This window comes from Monodon monoceros, unplaced genomic scaffold (genome assembly GCF_005190385.1).
Source record: "Monodon monoceros isolate NGI ecotype Baffin Bay Population unplaced genomic scaffold, NGI_Narwhal_1 Super_Scaffold_12, whole genome shotgun sequence".
In the NCBI taxonomy this organism is placed as follows: Eukaryota; Metazoa; Chordata; class Mammalia; order Artiodactyla; family Monodontidae; genus Monodon; species Monodon monoceros.
Window position 1 is genome coordinate 32,015,001 of NW_021703768.1, and position 13,263 is coordinate 32,028,263.

The following is a 13,263-nucleotide window of genomic DNA, read 5'->3' on the forward strand; positions in this document are numbered from 1 at the left end:
TAGAAGGTATTATGCTAAATGAAATACGTCAGACAGAGAAAAACAGTTACTGTCTGACTTACATGCAGAATCTAAAAATCAAAAACAAACGAACAAACATAACAAAACAGAGTTGTAGATACAGAGAACACACAGGTGGTTGCCGGAGGGGAGGGGGAGTGGGGGGCAAAGAAATAGGTAAGAGAGATGAAGAGGTACAAACGTCCATTTGCAAAATACATGAGTCACAGGTATGAGATGTACAGTGAATGTATTTTTAAGTCATTTGTATTTCACCCATGCACAATACCACTTTGAGGAAATTTACGCACACGCACACACACTGTCTCTCACACACACACACACACTGACACACACGCACTCACACACCTTAATTAAAAAGAAATATGATAAGATGATCAGAAACCAGATAGAGGTAGGTAACATAATTGTATGAGATGAGACAGTTAAGTCCTGGATGTCACTAAAGGCCAAACTTCCTATTAGCAAAGACAAGAAAGAAATCAAGGTCTTATAGAACTCTCAATGTCTGACCAAAGGATGCAAACTAGTTTTTCAGTGAAAATATTTTTTTTTTCTGGTTACAGTTACAGGAAGAAATTACCAAAGAAATCATTACATAAAGAATATTGAGCGTTATAGTGAATACTGACTGTAATGGTGGTTTTAATGGTGGTTTAATGATGAGGAAATGTCTATGGGAATGATCAAACTTGACAGAAAGAAAACCCTTCGAAAATTCGACGCAGGGATAATATGTCCCTTAGAATTATTCAGTAAATTCCTTGACTATATTTTGAAGACCAACACCTAACATACATTCTGGTATTGAATACCAGAGATTTTTTTTTAACTGGAGTTCAAAAGGATATTTCAAAAGTATCTTAATTCTTTTTCTTTCATTTATTATTTTAGTATGGTGGTAAAATATACATAACGTAAAATTGACCGTTTTCACCATCTAGAGTGTACAGTTTGGTAGCATTAAGTTCATTTACAATGTTCGCAACTGTCACCATCATCTACCCCCTGAACTTTTCCCATCACCCCAGACAGAAACTCTGTCCATTAAGCAATGTAATAATTCTCCATTCCTTCCTCTCCCCAGCACCTGGTCCAAATTATTTTGTCTTTTTTTATTGAAGTATAGTTGATGTACAATATTATATAAGTTTCAGGTATACAACACAGTGATTCACAATTTTTAAAGGTTATGTTCCATTTATAGTTATTATAAAATATTGGCTATATTCCTTGGGTTGTACAATATATCCATGTAGCTTATTTATTTTATACATAATAGTTTGTACCTCTTAACCCCCTACTTCTGTCTTGCTCCTCCCGCCTTTCCTCTCCCTACTAGAGAAAGACAAATACTGTATGATATCATTTATATGTGGAATCTAAAAAATAAAACAAACTAGTGAATATAACAAAAAAGAAATAGACTTACAGATATAGAGAACAAACTAGTGGTTATCAAAAGTATCTTAATTCTTTTTAGTTCAGACACACTCTCTCTGAAGATAGTAGAACTTCCTTTGCCTTCCTAATTTGTCTTTACTAAACCAGAAACAATCTGGATAAATCACCTCCTGTACTATGTATTTCAGCATCAAGTATTTCTTTACTTGCCCAACTGCTTGTCTACACAGAAATCACCATCTTGACTCCTGAAGTTTTTCTTTATCCTGTCGAAATTTTGCCAGTTTATGTCTAGGTGTAGATCTTATTTCAGTGGAAATATTAGCCCTTTCAAAATATATTCTCTTGTTTTTTTTCCAGCTCAGACAAGTTATATTTTTATGTTTTTGATTCTCATTTCTGTTCCCATTATTCTGGTAAATACCAAAGAAACACCCATAATCCCTCAGTTTGGACCTTGTGCTCTATATCCACATCCATATCTATTATTTTCTCTCATATATTTTTTAATCTCTTTGACATTTTTCTCAGCATTCTGGGGTAATTCCTCACGTTCATCTGAAAATCACTGGTTCAAGTTTCTCCAATGTCAGTTTTGTTCCTTATTATCTTAGGTGTGGATTTTCAGTCTCCTAATAAAATTCAGGCTTTGTTACATTGCTTTCTTTTTATTATGGACAGTTTCAAGCAGAGTGAAAAATATCAGGAATCCTTTGGATCCATGACTTCCCTGGTGGTCCACTGGCTAAGACTCCATGCTCCCAATGCAGGTTCGATCCCTGCTCAGGGAACTAGATCCCACATGCATGCCGCAACTAAAGATTCCACATGCTGCAACTAATGATCCCTCATGCCGCAATGAAGATCCCGAGTGCCACAACTCGGGGCACCGGCAAAGCTTTCTTGCCGAATCTTAACAGTTGCCATATTTTCTTCAGTGTTGCCAAACAAACAAAAATTACAGATATTGGGGCAGCCCCTGTGTACCCTTCCCCACACCATTCTTCTCCCTTCTTTCTGAGAGGTATTTGTATTTAGAGTTTATGATTTCCCTACATTTTAATCATTATATGTAACATGTATATATATATGTATATTTATTTACAAACAATGTGGTATTGTTTTGATTGTTTTTACATTTCTTATAAATGCAATGACATGGCAAGTATCCTTTTGTGACTGATTTTTTTCCCACTGCATTGTGTTTTTGCAAATTAAATTGTAAAGTTCTACTTCATGCAGTGTCACTGCTGTATAGTGACACTGGTGTATAAATATACCATAGTTTATCCATCAATTATTTTGATGTTGGACCTTTAAATTGTTCCAGTTTTTGGCCATTACAATATTGCAATGAACAATCTCATATATGTTTCCTTGAGTATGTGCTTACAAATGGAATTGCTAGGTTGTAGTGCATGCATATCTTCAGCTCCATCACCTTTGGGAAATTTGTTCCTCAAAGTGATTGTAGCTATCTTCACTCCCCCTGGAAGTGTGTTCAAAACTCTTCTTGCTGTATGTCCTTGCTGACACTTGGTATTAGTCAGACTTTTACACATGGTCAGTCTGATGGATATAAAATATGTCATTATTGCTTTGATTTGCACTTCTCTATTGTTAGTGAAGTTAAACATAATTTTATAACTATTAATCATCTTATGACTTTTTATATATTTTGCCTATTTTTATTGGAATAAACATGTACTTAATTATATACATAGTGTACATTTACATATAAATAAATATTAATAAGCATTAATATATGTAGAGTAAAATTCTAATCCTTAGCCAATAATGTGTTGCAAATATCTTCTTCTAGTCTGTGACTTATCCTTCACTTCACTTATGACATCAAGTATTGAATAGAAGTATTTTTTAATGTAGTTAAATATCTCAATTTTCTTTATACTTTATGGTTTCTGTGTGTTTTTTTAAAAACTACTTCCTTTCCCCAAGGTCATTAAGCAAAATCTTGTTTTATTCTAAAATTTTGAAAATTCTGCTTTTCATATTTAGAATCTTAATGTATCTAGGATTTAGTTTTAGGTATGGAGAAGTAGGAGGCTAATTTAATATTTTTTCCCATACAGACAACCACTTGCCCCAGCACCAATTATTGAATTATTCATCTTTTCTCCTGTTGATTTGCAACAGCATGTTTCTGATGTATCAGATCTCCATACATCTGTGAGTCTGTTCCTGAGTTCTATAGTCTATTTCTTTATCAGTACCACACTGACTTCCCTGGCGGTCCAGTGGTTAAGACTCCATGCTTCCACTGCAGGGTACATGGGTTCCATCCCTGGTCAGGGAACTATGATCCTGCATGCCACACAGTGCGGCCAAATAAATAAATAATAAAATAAAATAAAATAAAATAGGATACCACACTGTCTTAGTTTCTACAACTTTATAAAGTCCTGATATCTGGAAGGTAATTCTACTGCACTTTGTTCTTCAAAATTGTCTGCTCTTGACCCTTTGCTCTTCAATATAAGTTTTAGAATCAGTTTTCCAATACGGTGAAAAACCCTGAAGGGATTTTAAAAATCAGACTTATGTTGAATTTTAAAATTAGAATTATATTAAATTTATAAATAATTTTGGAGGAATTAGTATCTCTGTGATATAGAATCATCCACTTCATGGCTATATCTCATCTGTTCATTTGGATATTTTTCAAAGACTTTTAATAGACTTTTCACATTTTTTCATAAAAGTCCTTCATAGCTTTTGTTAGATTTATTCCCAAGGCTCTTACATTTAGAAGTCTGTTTTAAATTTTTGGAATCTGTGGAATTTTCTTTTCTTTTTCTGTAGTTACAATTTTCTTTTCATGCACTTTTCCCATGTACTTTTGAAAAGAATATGCATTCTCTTACTTTGGTGTCTAGGGTTTTATATATGTCCTTTTGATCAAGCTTTTTAATATCATTGTTCAAATCTTCTATATTATCAGCTTGATCTAACAATTACTGAGAGAGATATGTTAAAATTTTCCATTGTATCTCCCTGCACCTCTCTCAATTTTTTTATTGATATATATATGAGGTTGTAATATTAGATACCTACACGTTTTGTATTCCTGATGGTTCCTTTACTCATTACTTAGTAACAATTGTTATCATTAATAATACTTCATTTTCCCCTTAAAGTCTGTGTTGTCCAATAATAATGTAGATCCACTAGCTTTCTTTTAGGTATTGCTTGAAACATCTATTACTCTTTTTTTTTTTTTTTAAACATTTGACCTCTCTGTGTCTTATGTTTTAAGTACTTTGGGGAAACAACCTAATGCTTAACTTTTAAAATTCCAATCTGACAAGCACTGTCTTTTAAATGGCAAGTTTATTACGTTAATAGTTATTATAATTGTTGACATTTTTTAAAATTTCTACCATCTTATTTTATACTATTTACTCTGCTTTTTCCATTTTCTTGCAGAGGAGCTCTTTATCTTTGCTCCTTTCCTGTCTTCTATAGAATTGACTGTATTTTCTTAGTCCCCTTTCCTCTCCATTGGGATGAAATTATATATTCTTTCATTTACTACCATAAATTGTTAACTTTCAAACTTTTATGGTCTAAAGTTAATAAACATCTATTACCCTCTTCACAAACAATAAAAGGACCTTAGCAGCTTTGATCCAAATCAATTCCCTCTTGTCTTACATGTTACTTTTCAGCATTTTTGTTCCACTTTGTTTAATAGGTACAAGTTTAGGCTTTTTATTTATTTATTTTTATAGTAACGCTTGTTTAGATTTATCCATACAGTTTCTCTGCCCACTACCCTTTGCATCTTACTCTTTCCTTCTTCCTGAAGTTACTTCTCAGTAAATCCTTGAAGGTCTGTTAGGGACAAACTCTCTCAGGCTTTGCAATCATGTTTTTGTTTCACTCTCACTGCTGAACAATCATTTAATCAAACACAGAATTTCATGATGGTAATTATTTTCTCCTAGCACCTTTTCTCAGAGGAGAGAAGAGGGATGATAGGGCGTAAGTGTCTTTGGTTTAAACCATTTGCCAGTCAGAATACCTACAAGAGAACTGAACCACAGTTGGTGCTCCACTCTGAAGCCACTTTAAGGAGCACAGAAAACCCACAGAGACACTGGAGCTCACTCTCACAATAGCATCAGTCATCTTGCCCTGCGGTTGTAGGTACATGTGTCTTCCTCCTCACTGGATTGTGAGCCACTGGCGAGCTGCGTCTCCTCTCTCTTTCTCATCTCAATCTCTCTATTCTACCTCCGGATTCCCAAGTGCAAGATCTGAACCAAGCCCTGTCCTGTACAATACTAAGCCAATTGCAGATGACACCAAATACATCTGTTTTTTGTTTGCTGCCCCCCAATCTCTCCTACTTGATCCATCCTTCACGCTCTGCTTTTCTAGATCATTCCCGTCAGCATGCAACCATGTTTACCACACTCACAGAAAAGATTTTCTGGATCCCACAACCCTTCCATCTACCATCTCATTTCTCTGCCTTCCTTCAGGCTAGAGTTATTGCGTTGTCTACATTAACTGTTACTACTTCTTTTCCAACCTCCTACTAACTCTTCAATTCACTCCAATCTGCTTCCAACCCCACCACTCATGTAAAGAGAGCCAATGGCCTCCATATTTCCAAACATAAATTCATCCCATGAACATAGAACATGCCATTAAATTTCTTAAAGTAATGTTTAAATGATAATGAATGTTTTTATACATCTATTTTCTTAGGACAAATTCCTAGTAGTAGAATCAGAAAATCAAATAACTCAAACACTTGGTATATACTGTCAAATTATCTTGCAGAAAGAGAAAGAGAGGGGTGGGGTGGAGAGAGAGTAAACTCTCACTTTTCAAGCCCTGTTATCTTCCTGACACTATGGACCGGAGTTTTCTGTTATTCATAGTTACTTGAGAATTACTACTAAACTCCCAGTGAAAATGACTGATTACGCACTTACAGCATTGCCAATGACCAGATTAAAGCTAGGGTCTTTCAACAAACTTTGTTTTTTTTTTTTTGCATTTGTCATGTGCAGAGCACCTTGTAAGAAGATTTTGCTCTTATAGAGAACATTCACTCATTCACTCACTCTCTTATCTAAGTAATACGTACTGAGGGCCTGCTGTGTACATAACCCTGCCAGCCACTCTTTCAGCTGTTTAGAAATATTTGACTTGCCTATCTAGCTTGTACACTGCCCACTCCACCTCAAGTCCTGAGCATCCCCACAGAATGTTGTCAACAAATTAGTATTCATTATTCTCTGAAGTTACAAAGAGTCCACACCTGAAATTTTCAGCACACCATGATGAAAACATGGCCGTAGGTTGTCCTGCTGTGTTCACAGCCACCTCTTGCGCTATGTTTTGCCTATGTATCTCCTCCATCAGCAGGAAGTAGAGACGCAGGTACCTCACACCTTGGTTTCTGGCTATCTGCTTAGCTTTCCACAGCCCCATTATCTTTAGAAAGGGAGACTCCAAGGGAGAAGGCTACAGCGGGTTGTGCTTGGCTGACTGGTTTGTGTTCTTCAAAAGACAACACTCCACAGGGGTTGTGCAGTTGACGCCTCCTGTGTGTGTGCAGGCATAAAGATCATAAAGGTAAAGGAGTCAGGGAAGTTTTGAGGTGAGGGCTCTAGAAGTCATTTGGTGTCTGGGGTGACATTCTTGGGCTGTTGTCAAGTAAGGGTTTCATGAAGCATGATGAATGGAAAAGAGCAAACATACCTGCCTATAGCTGGTTCTCTAGAGCCATTCTCTCCCAACCATCCCACCCCTACCACCACAGAAACGTACCCCGGGATGAGTTAGTTTCGCTCAGGTGGAAAGAAAAGAACCAGACAGATTATTTGTGGGAAAGGGAGGAGCAAAGGAAACCATTCAGCATTCTTGCAGAGCCTCTGAGTCCCTGTCGCCGAGGCTGATGTTGGGGTTTTGAGGATGCCCAGCTAATAACACTTCTTCTCTTTGTCCATTTTCTGAACCAACTGAGAAATAAGACAACAAACTCAGGCGATAAAGAATCAAATGCTTGTCCTTGTTTATGATAAAGGCCAGATCAGAGAACATAGTTTACTCTAAGGCACAAGCTCCCTTTTGCAAACTCCCTTTTGCCCAATCCAGGCTATGGAACCCACTTGAGGGAAAGTTTGGGTTTGCAGAGAGATCACACCTGCCCAGGTCACTGCTTTCCACTTGTCGAGGTAGAGAAGGAAGGTGGGAGAGACCAAATTTGCCCCAAATTCCTCCTCCCTCCCCCAGGTCCTTTGATAGATTAGCTTCACTCAGTTCAGAAATATGGACCAAATGCTTCTACTCAGCATCTAAGTTTCTGTCTCTACCTCTGTAGGGAGGCGAAAAGGTTGGACGAGCATTCAACAGTATTTCAGGCAGCTCTTCTCATGATTGCAGCTTCAGGAGTGAAGAATAAGTGCTCCTCTCTCATCATTGCTAAGAGCTGTTAAGAAAAGAGACCCAAATACAACCTGGTCCTTATGAATGAAGATGAATTCTGATAAATGATAACTCACATCTTCTGGGAGGCTTATACTATTGAACACAAAGTTACAATCCCCAAGGCGTGTAACTTCCATGCTGAACTAACTCCTTTTTTCATCCACATGAGTGAAATTCCCTAGTTGTTTCTTTTTCAAACTTCGCTTGGAGTAACAGATGCTTGCAATGTGTCTGAATTAAAAGTGTAAACTTTAGGGTCACAGAATGTTAGTGCCAGCAGGTCATCAAATCCAGTCCAGTTCCTTGTTTTGTTAGAAAACACGAGAACCGGTGAGATTAAATGACTCGTTCAAGGTCACACAGTCATTTGTGTCCATCTCTCTCCCAGTTTTTGGTTTCCATGACTAGGGGTATTTCCAACTATACCACGATACATCAGAGAAACTTCCTGTTTATAGAAAACTGGTGATGACTCAATAAAACCAAGCATACAGGTTTGTTTTTTTTTAAACAAAAGTCATCCTGTAATATAGTAATAGAAATTTGTCTTTTCTATATTAGTTTTCCTTGTAGTGGAATAGCCCTTGAACTTGTTTTGTATTCAGTTAATGGTTTGACTATTCTGGTTCTAAATAAATGACTCCTTTTTAATGTTCTCTTTTCCTAATTAACAAAGTGTCAAGTAGAGAGAGATGAGTTATGCACTTTAATTACAATAACCCCAGGCTACTGGGAGAATTCTTATCAGTGGCTTGGACTGTACGTTCTGTGCTCACTTAGAAACAGCATTGGTAAAATCTTTAGGGAAGCCATGGATTTGAGATCTGAGGTGGTGTGGTCATCAGGAAACAAGAGTGGGGAACTTCATTCCAGATGTCTTCACACCATACTGTGTCTGGTCCTCTCTCTGCTCATTTCCTTCCTGTTAAAAATGGGAAATGACAATTAGCCTGGATAATTATGAGAAACAGGAAGAGATGCTGCAAAGAGTATCGGAGTGCAGCATCAGGAGTCCAGAATTCTAGACCAGCTCTGCCACTGAACTGTCTCTGTGGGCTAGTCACATGGGCTCTCTGAGCCTCAGTTTACTCCTCTGTAAAATGGACTTGTGCTAGCTGATCTCCAAGGCCTTTCTACAAAAGTCAAGATGTCTTTGACTCTAAGTCCTTCTAATTCCACATTGTCATCCTACCCTTATCTCACACGCTTTGTTTCCCCAAACTGAGCAGTAACCTCTGGCTTCAAAGAGATAGGTTATATGCAGTGTCAAACAGAAGCAATGATTATAAGGACCAAAGAACCTTATTCATTGAACAATATATGCCTTATTTTACTTGTCAAAATGAGCAGAGAAGCTGGAGTCATTTCCATTCTCATCATGGTACCATTTCATAGCTGCAGCAATGCATTTGTGGTCCTTTCCTCTAAGAGTTTCCTTCAAGGTAGACTTCCTAGGGTGGGTTAAAGGGCAGGACAAGAACTCAGTTACCCACACTCCAACCCCTGGTTCCTCTATATCCTTCTGGCTAAAGTATATTAGATACTCGGTGTCAAAACATGTGTATGTTATTTTGCGTATTGAACTAAGGGTCATATGGTTTGGTTCTGAATTTTCCACTAATGAGATGCATGACCTTGCTTTCAAGTCACTTCTCTTCTGTGGCCTGAGTTTCCACATTTATGAAATGAGACTTTTGGACCGGATGGTGTCTAAGTCCTCTTCCAGCTCTAAACTTCTAGCTCTGAGTTGGGGAAAGAGACAGGAATGGCGGCAGTTCGGGGAGAATGTCTTTGGATTTGGGGGCAAAGTCTCACCATACAAAGATTTGTCCCCAATATTCCACCACTTAAACAGGCCTGACCAGCTGGGCCAGGACAGGACAAAGTCCCTCCATAGTGCAGCACTGTGGTAGTATCTCCCGTGCCTGGTGGAAGCCTTGGCTTTTGGTGGGTATGTGAAGTATTACTTAAATGGAGGATGGGGAGGCATATCAAGAAGTCTAAAATATGGTTCCTGCCCTCAGGGGGTTCACAACTGATTTGAGAAACACAAGGGCAACATTCCGAGGCCAGGAGTCCAGAGGATGTAAAAACCATCTTGAATATCCATTGAGTTCAACAAACTGTGGGCGCTTATTCTGAGCTCATGATTAGGGACATATACTCGTGGGTGGATGGCACCATCCAGGAGTTGGAAGAATGTCCTACAGGCCTTGGCTTGCTCCATCTTTTCCGGAGTCACCATTTTTTTCCCAGAAGAGTCTGTTTTCTCTCTCTCTCTTTTTTTTTTTTTGCAGTACACGGGCCTCTCACTGCCGTGACCTCTCCCGTTGCGGAGCACAGGCTCCGGACGCGCAGGCTCAGCGGCCGTGGCTCACGGGCCCAGCCGCTCCGCGGCATGTGGGGTCTTCCCGGACCGGGGCACGAACCCGCGTCCCCCGCATCGGCAGGCGGACTCTCAACCACTGCGCCACCAGGGAAGCCCTGTTGTTCTCTTTTTAAAATATCACTTGATTTTGGTCTTTGGATGACACACATTCAGCTCTGTCTCCACAGAATGCATGCAGCTGGAAGGGTGGGTAGACTGTGTATATAAGGACACACAAGAGGGAAAAGGAAGGTGATGTGGACAAGAGCGTTAACCAAAGTCTTGGGGTAAGAAAACACAAGATGTGTTCACAAGTCAACTGGTAAACCAGTTTGGCCATGAAGACTTTGGAAGAGGGGGAAAAAAAGAGTCAAAACCATGATTTGGAGTCCAATTATAAGTGGCATGATGTAATCAAAAAAGAGACCAAGGATAAATCTAGTGCTGCTGTATATTGTCTGTGTCCCTCTGAGCAAGTTATTTAATCTTTTTCAGTTTATACCTTCACATGGTAAAATGGGAGGAATAATACCAATTTCACAGGATTTTGTGAGAATTAATAGAAACAATCTATGAAAAGCTCTTGGCACAGTAAAAATGAGCAATAAATGTTGATTTTTCTCAATCCCAGGCTCTTCCTCTCTCCACAGTGATTTCTTCTCCTACAGGCACTGGGAAAGCAGCAAACTTGGTTTTGAGTTAGGCTCGGCCAGTTACAAAGGGTTTCATCTTGGTCAAACCACTTAACTGCCCTGACTTCAGTTTCTTATCTACCAAATGAAATTCACCACACTTACCTTTCAGGATTATTGTAAAGTTTAGAAATGTATGATATGAAGCAAACAACAGTACCTATCAGTAGGAGAGAGGCAGTAGGTTTCAATAAATAATGGTGATAGGAGAAGGGAGGAGAAAGAGGAGTTGTGATCATTGGGATTCTCGACCAAGGAGCCTGGACATCTATCTTGTTGGCAGTTGGGGTCTTTGAAGATTTTTTTTTCCAGATAGAGTATTATAAGATGAAATGCAGAGAATCTTGAGATGATGAGAATAGTACAAGAATGGCTAGAATGTGCAGAGGGCAAGGGTGAACACCCTGGAGGTACAGAGGCCCACCTACGGAAGAGAAAACCCAGGTCTCTCCATGCATGTGCTACATAATTCTTTTATTAGCAAATGAATTGGTTCTAGTGAAATTCATCCATTCTGAAAATATGAGAGAGACAGAGATAGAAATGGAGAGTGAGGAAGGGGAGAAGAAAGAGGCCCAGAGAAAGAGAGAGAGGCAGGGAGAGAGGTAGAAAGATACAGAGAGACAAGAGAGGGGAAGCTCTTTTCAAGGGCCTCTGGCTTTTTGTGTGAAGACATCTGGCACACAGCTGTGCTGGCTGGATGCAGGTGGCTTAAGAGAATTTGCATCCAGGTATAAATCTGACATCAACTGGCTTGAATTTTCAGCTGACATGTGGGCTATTTTAAATAAAACTGGGGAATTGGTGTGGAGGTGGTGAGAACACCTCCACCAAGATGTGCCTGATACCTGAGAACAGGACCTTCTCCGATGTCTTTGGATCACCTGCCGACCACGTCTCCCTCTTCCTGGTGCAGGAGGAGATATCCGGTCAGCAGCGTGCCCACTGAGCAGGCATCCCACACTTCCTTTCTGACATTTCCTTTAGTTTCGTGTTCAATCTGCTTGCTCTTTGCTTAGAAGACGGTGAGTTTGCTTTTGTGAGAAAGGTGTTTGGCTTAGCTTATTCTGAAAGCAGAATTGTCTTTAAGTTCAATTTATGTTTTTAATGTCATTTTTTTCTTTTTTTAACTAATCATTCAATAACTAATGGGCATCAATGACCTACAAAAGTCAGTTCCTGTTGCCAGAGTTGTTACAGCCGTAAAGCCTGGTGCCTGGTGTGACTGGATTAGAGAAGGCAGCTGGTACCTGTGCCTATCCAAAGCCACCAGGAGGAAATGGGGGCGCTATGGAGCAGCACTTTGAAAGGCTCTCAGATCCTGGGGGTAGAGCTTCCTGTGTCTAGCCTAAGTCAGGACTACTGTGGATCAGTAGACTTTGTGGATGACAACTTAATAAAAATGTTAATCTGACCATCCCCCAAAGAACAATACCCTGTATTGTCCTCTATGAGTTTTTCTCAGCCCACCTTACAGCTCTGAAAGATCCTGTTGTCCTGCTAAGATGTTTGGAAATGGTTGACCTGCAAGAAGCCACCCAGGGACCCTTTTTTTTCTGGATGTGGGAATGTTTGTTCTAGTATAATGTCTCTTTCTTATTTTGAAGAACTTTTTTTTTTTTTTTTTTGTGGTTCGCGGGCCCCTCACTGCTGTGGCCTTTCCCGTTGCGGAGCACAGGCTCCGGACGCTCATGCTCAGCGGCCATGGCTCACGGGCCCAGCCGCTCTGCGGCATGTGGGATCTTCCCGGACCGGGGCACGAACCCGTGTCCCTTGAATCAGCAGGCGGACTCTCAACCACTGCGCCACCAGGGAAGCCCCTTGAAGAACTTTTAATGAAATATCTCATACGTCAAAAGTATAAATATATATATATATATACTTATATATATATGTGATATTACTTTTGTGTTTTTATATAATATATAAAAATAATATGAACACTCATGGGTACCCAGCATCTATCTTAAGAAATAGAATATTGTAGAGTACTATCAAAGGCCCCTGTGTGTCACACCTCATTCATATCCCTCTTCTAACCTTTCCCATGTATTTTTGGTCCTTGCCTTACTTTTCTCAAGAGTTTGAACATTGTCGGCCGTCCATATTGATCCGTGGTTGGTTGAATCCGTGGATGCAGAATCCGCAGATACCAAGGACCCACTGTGCTCTGCCATTTTATATAAGGAGCTTGAGCCTCCGGAGATTTTGGTATCTGAGGGGGTCCTGCACCAAAACCACCCCTCAGATGCCAAGGGAAGAGGGACAACTGTATATATATATCCTTAAATAATATATAGTTTTTCTTGC

The 13,263-nt window shown here is 39.3% G+C and overlaps 1 protein-coding gene across 2 annotated transcripts in view; it reads left to right on the top strand.

The window, feature by feature from the left end:
* EGFLAM (EGF like, fibronectin type III and laminin G domains) overlaps positions 1–13,263 on the top strand; it is a 170,246-nt gene that overhangs the window by 105,718 nt on the left and 51,265 nt on the right. The gene's annotated exons all lie outside the window — the stretch shown is intronic.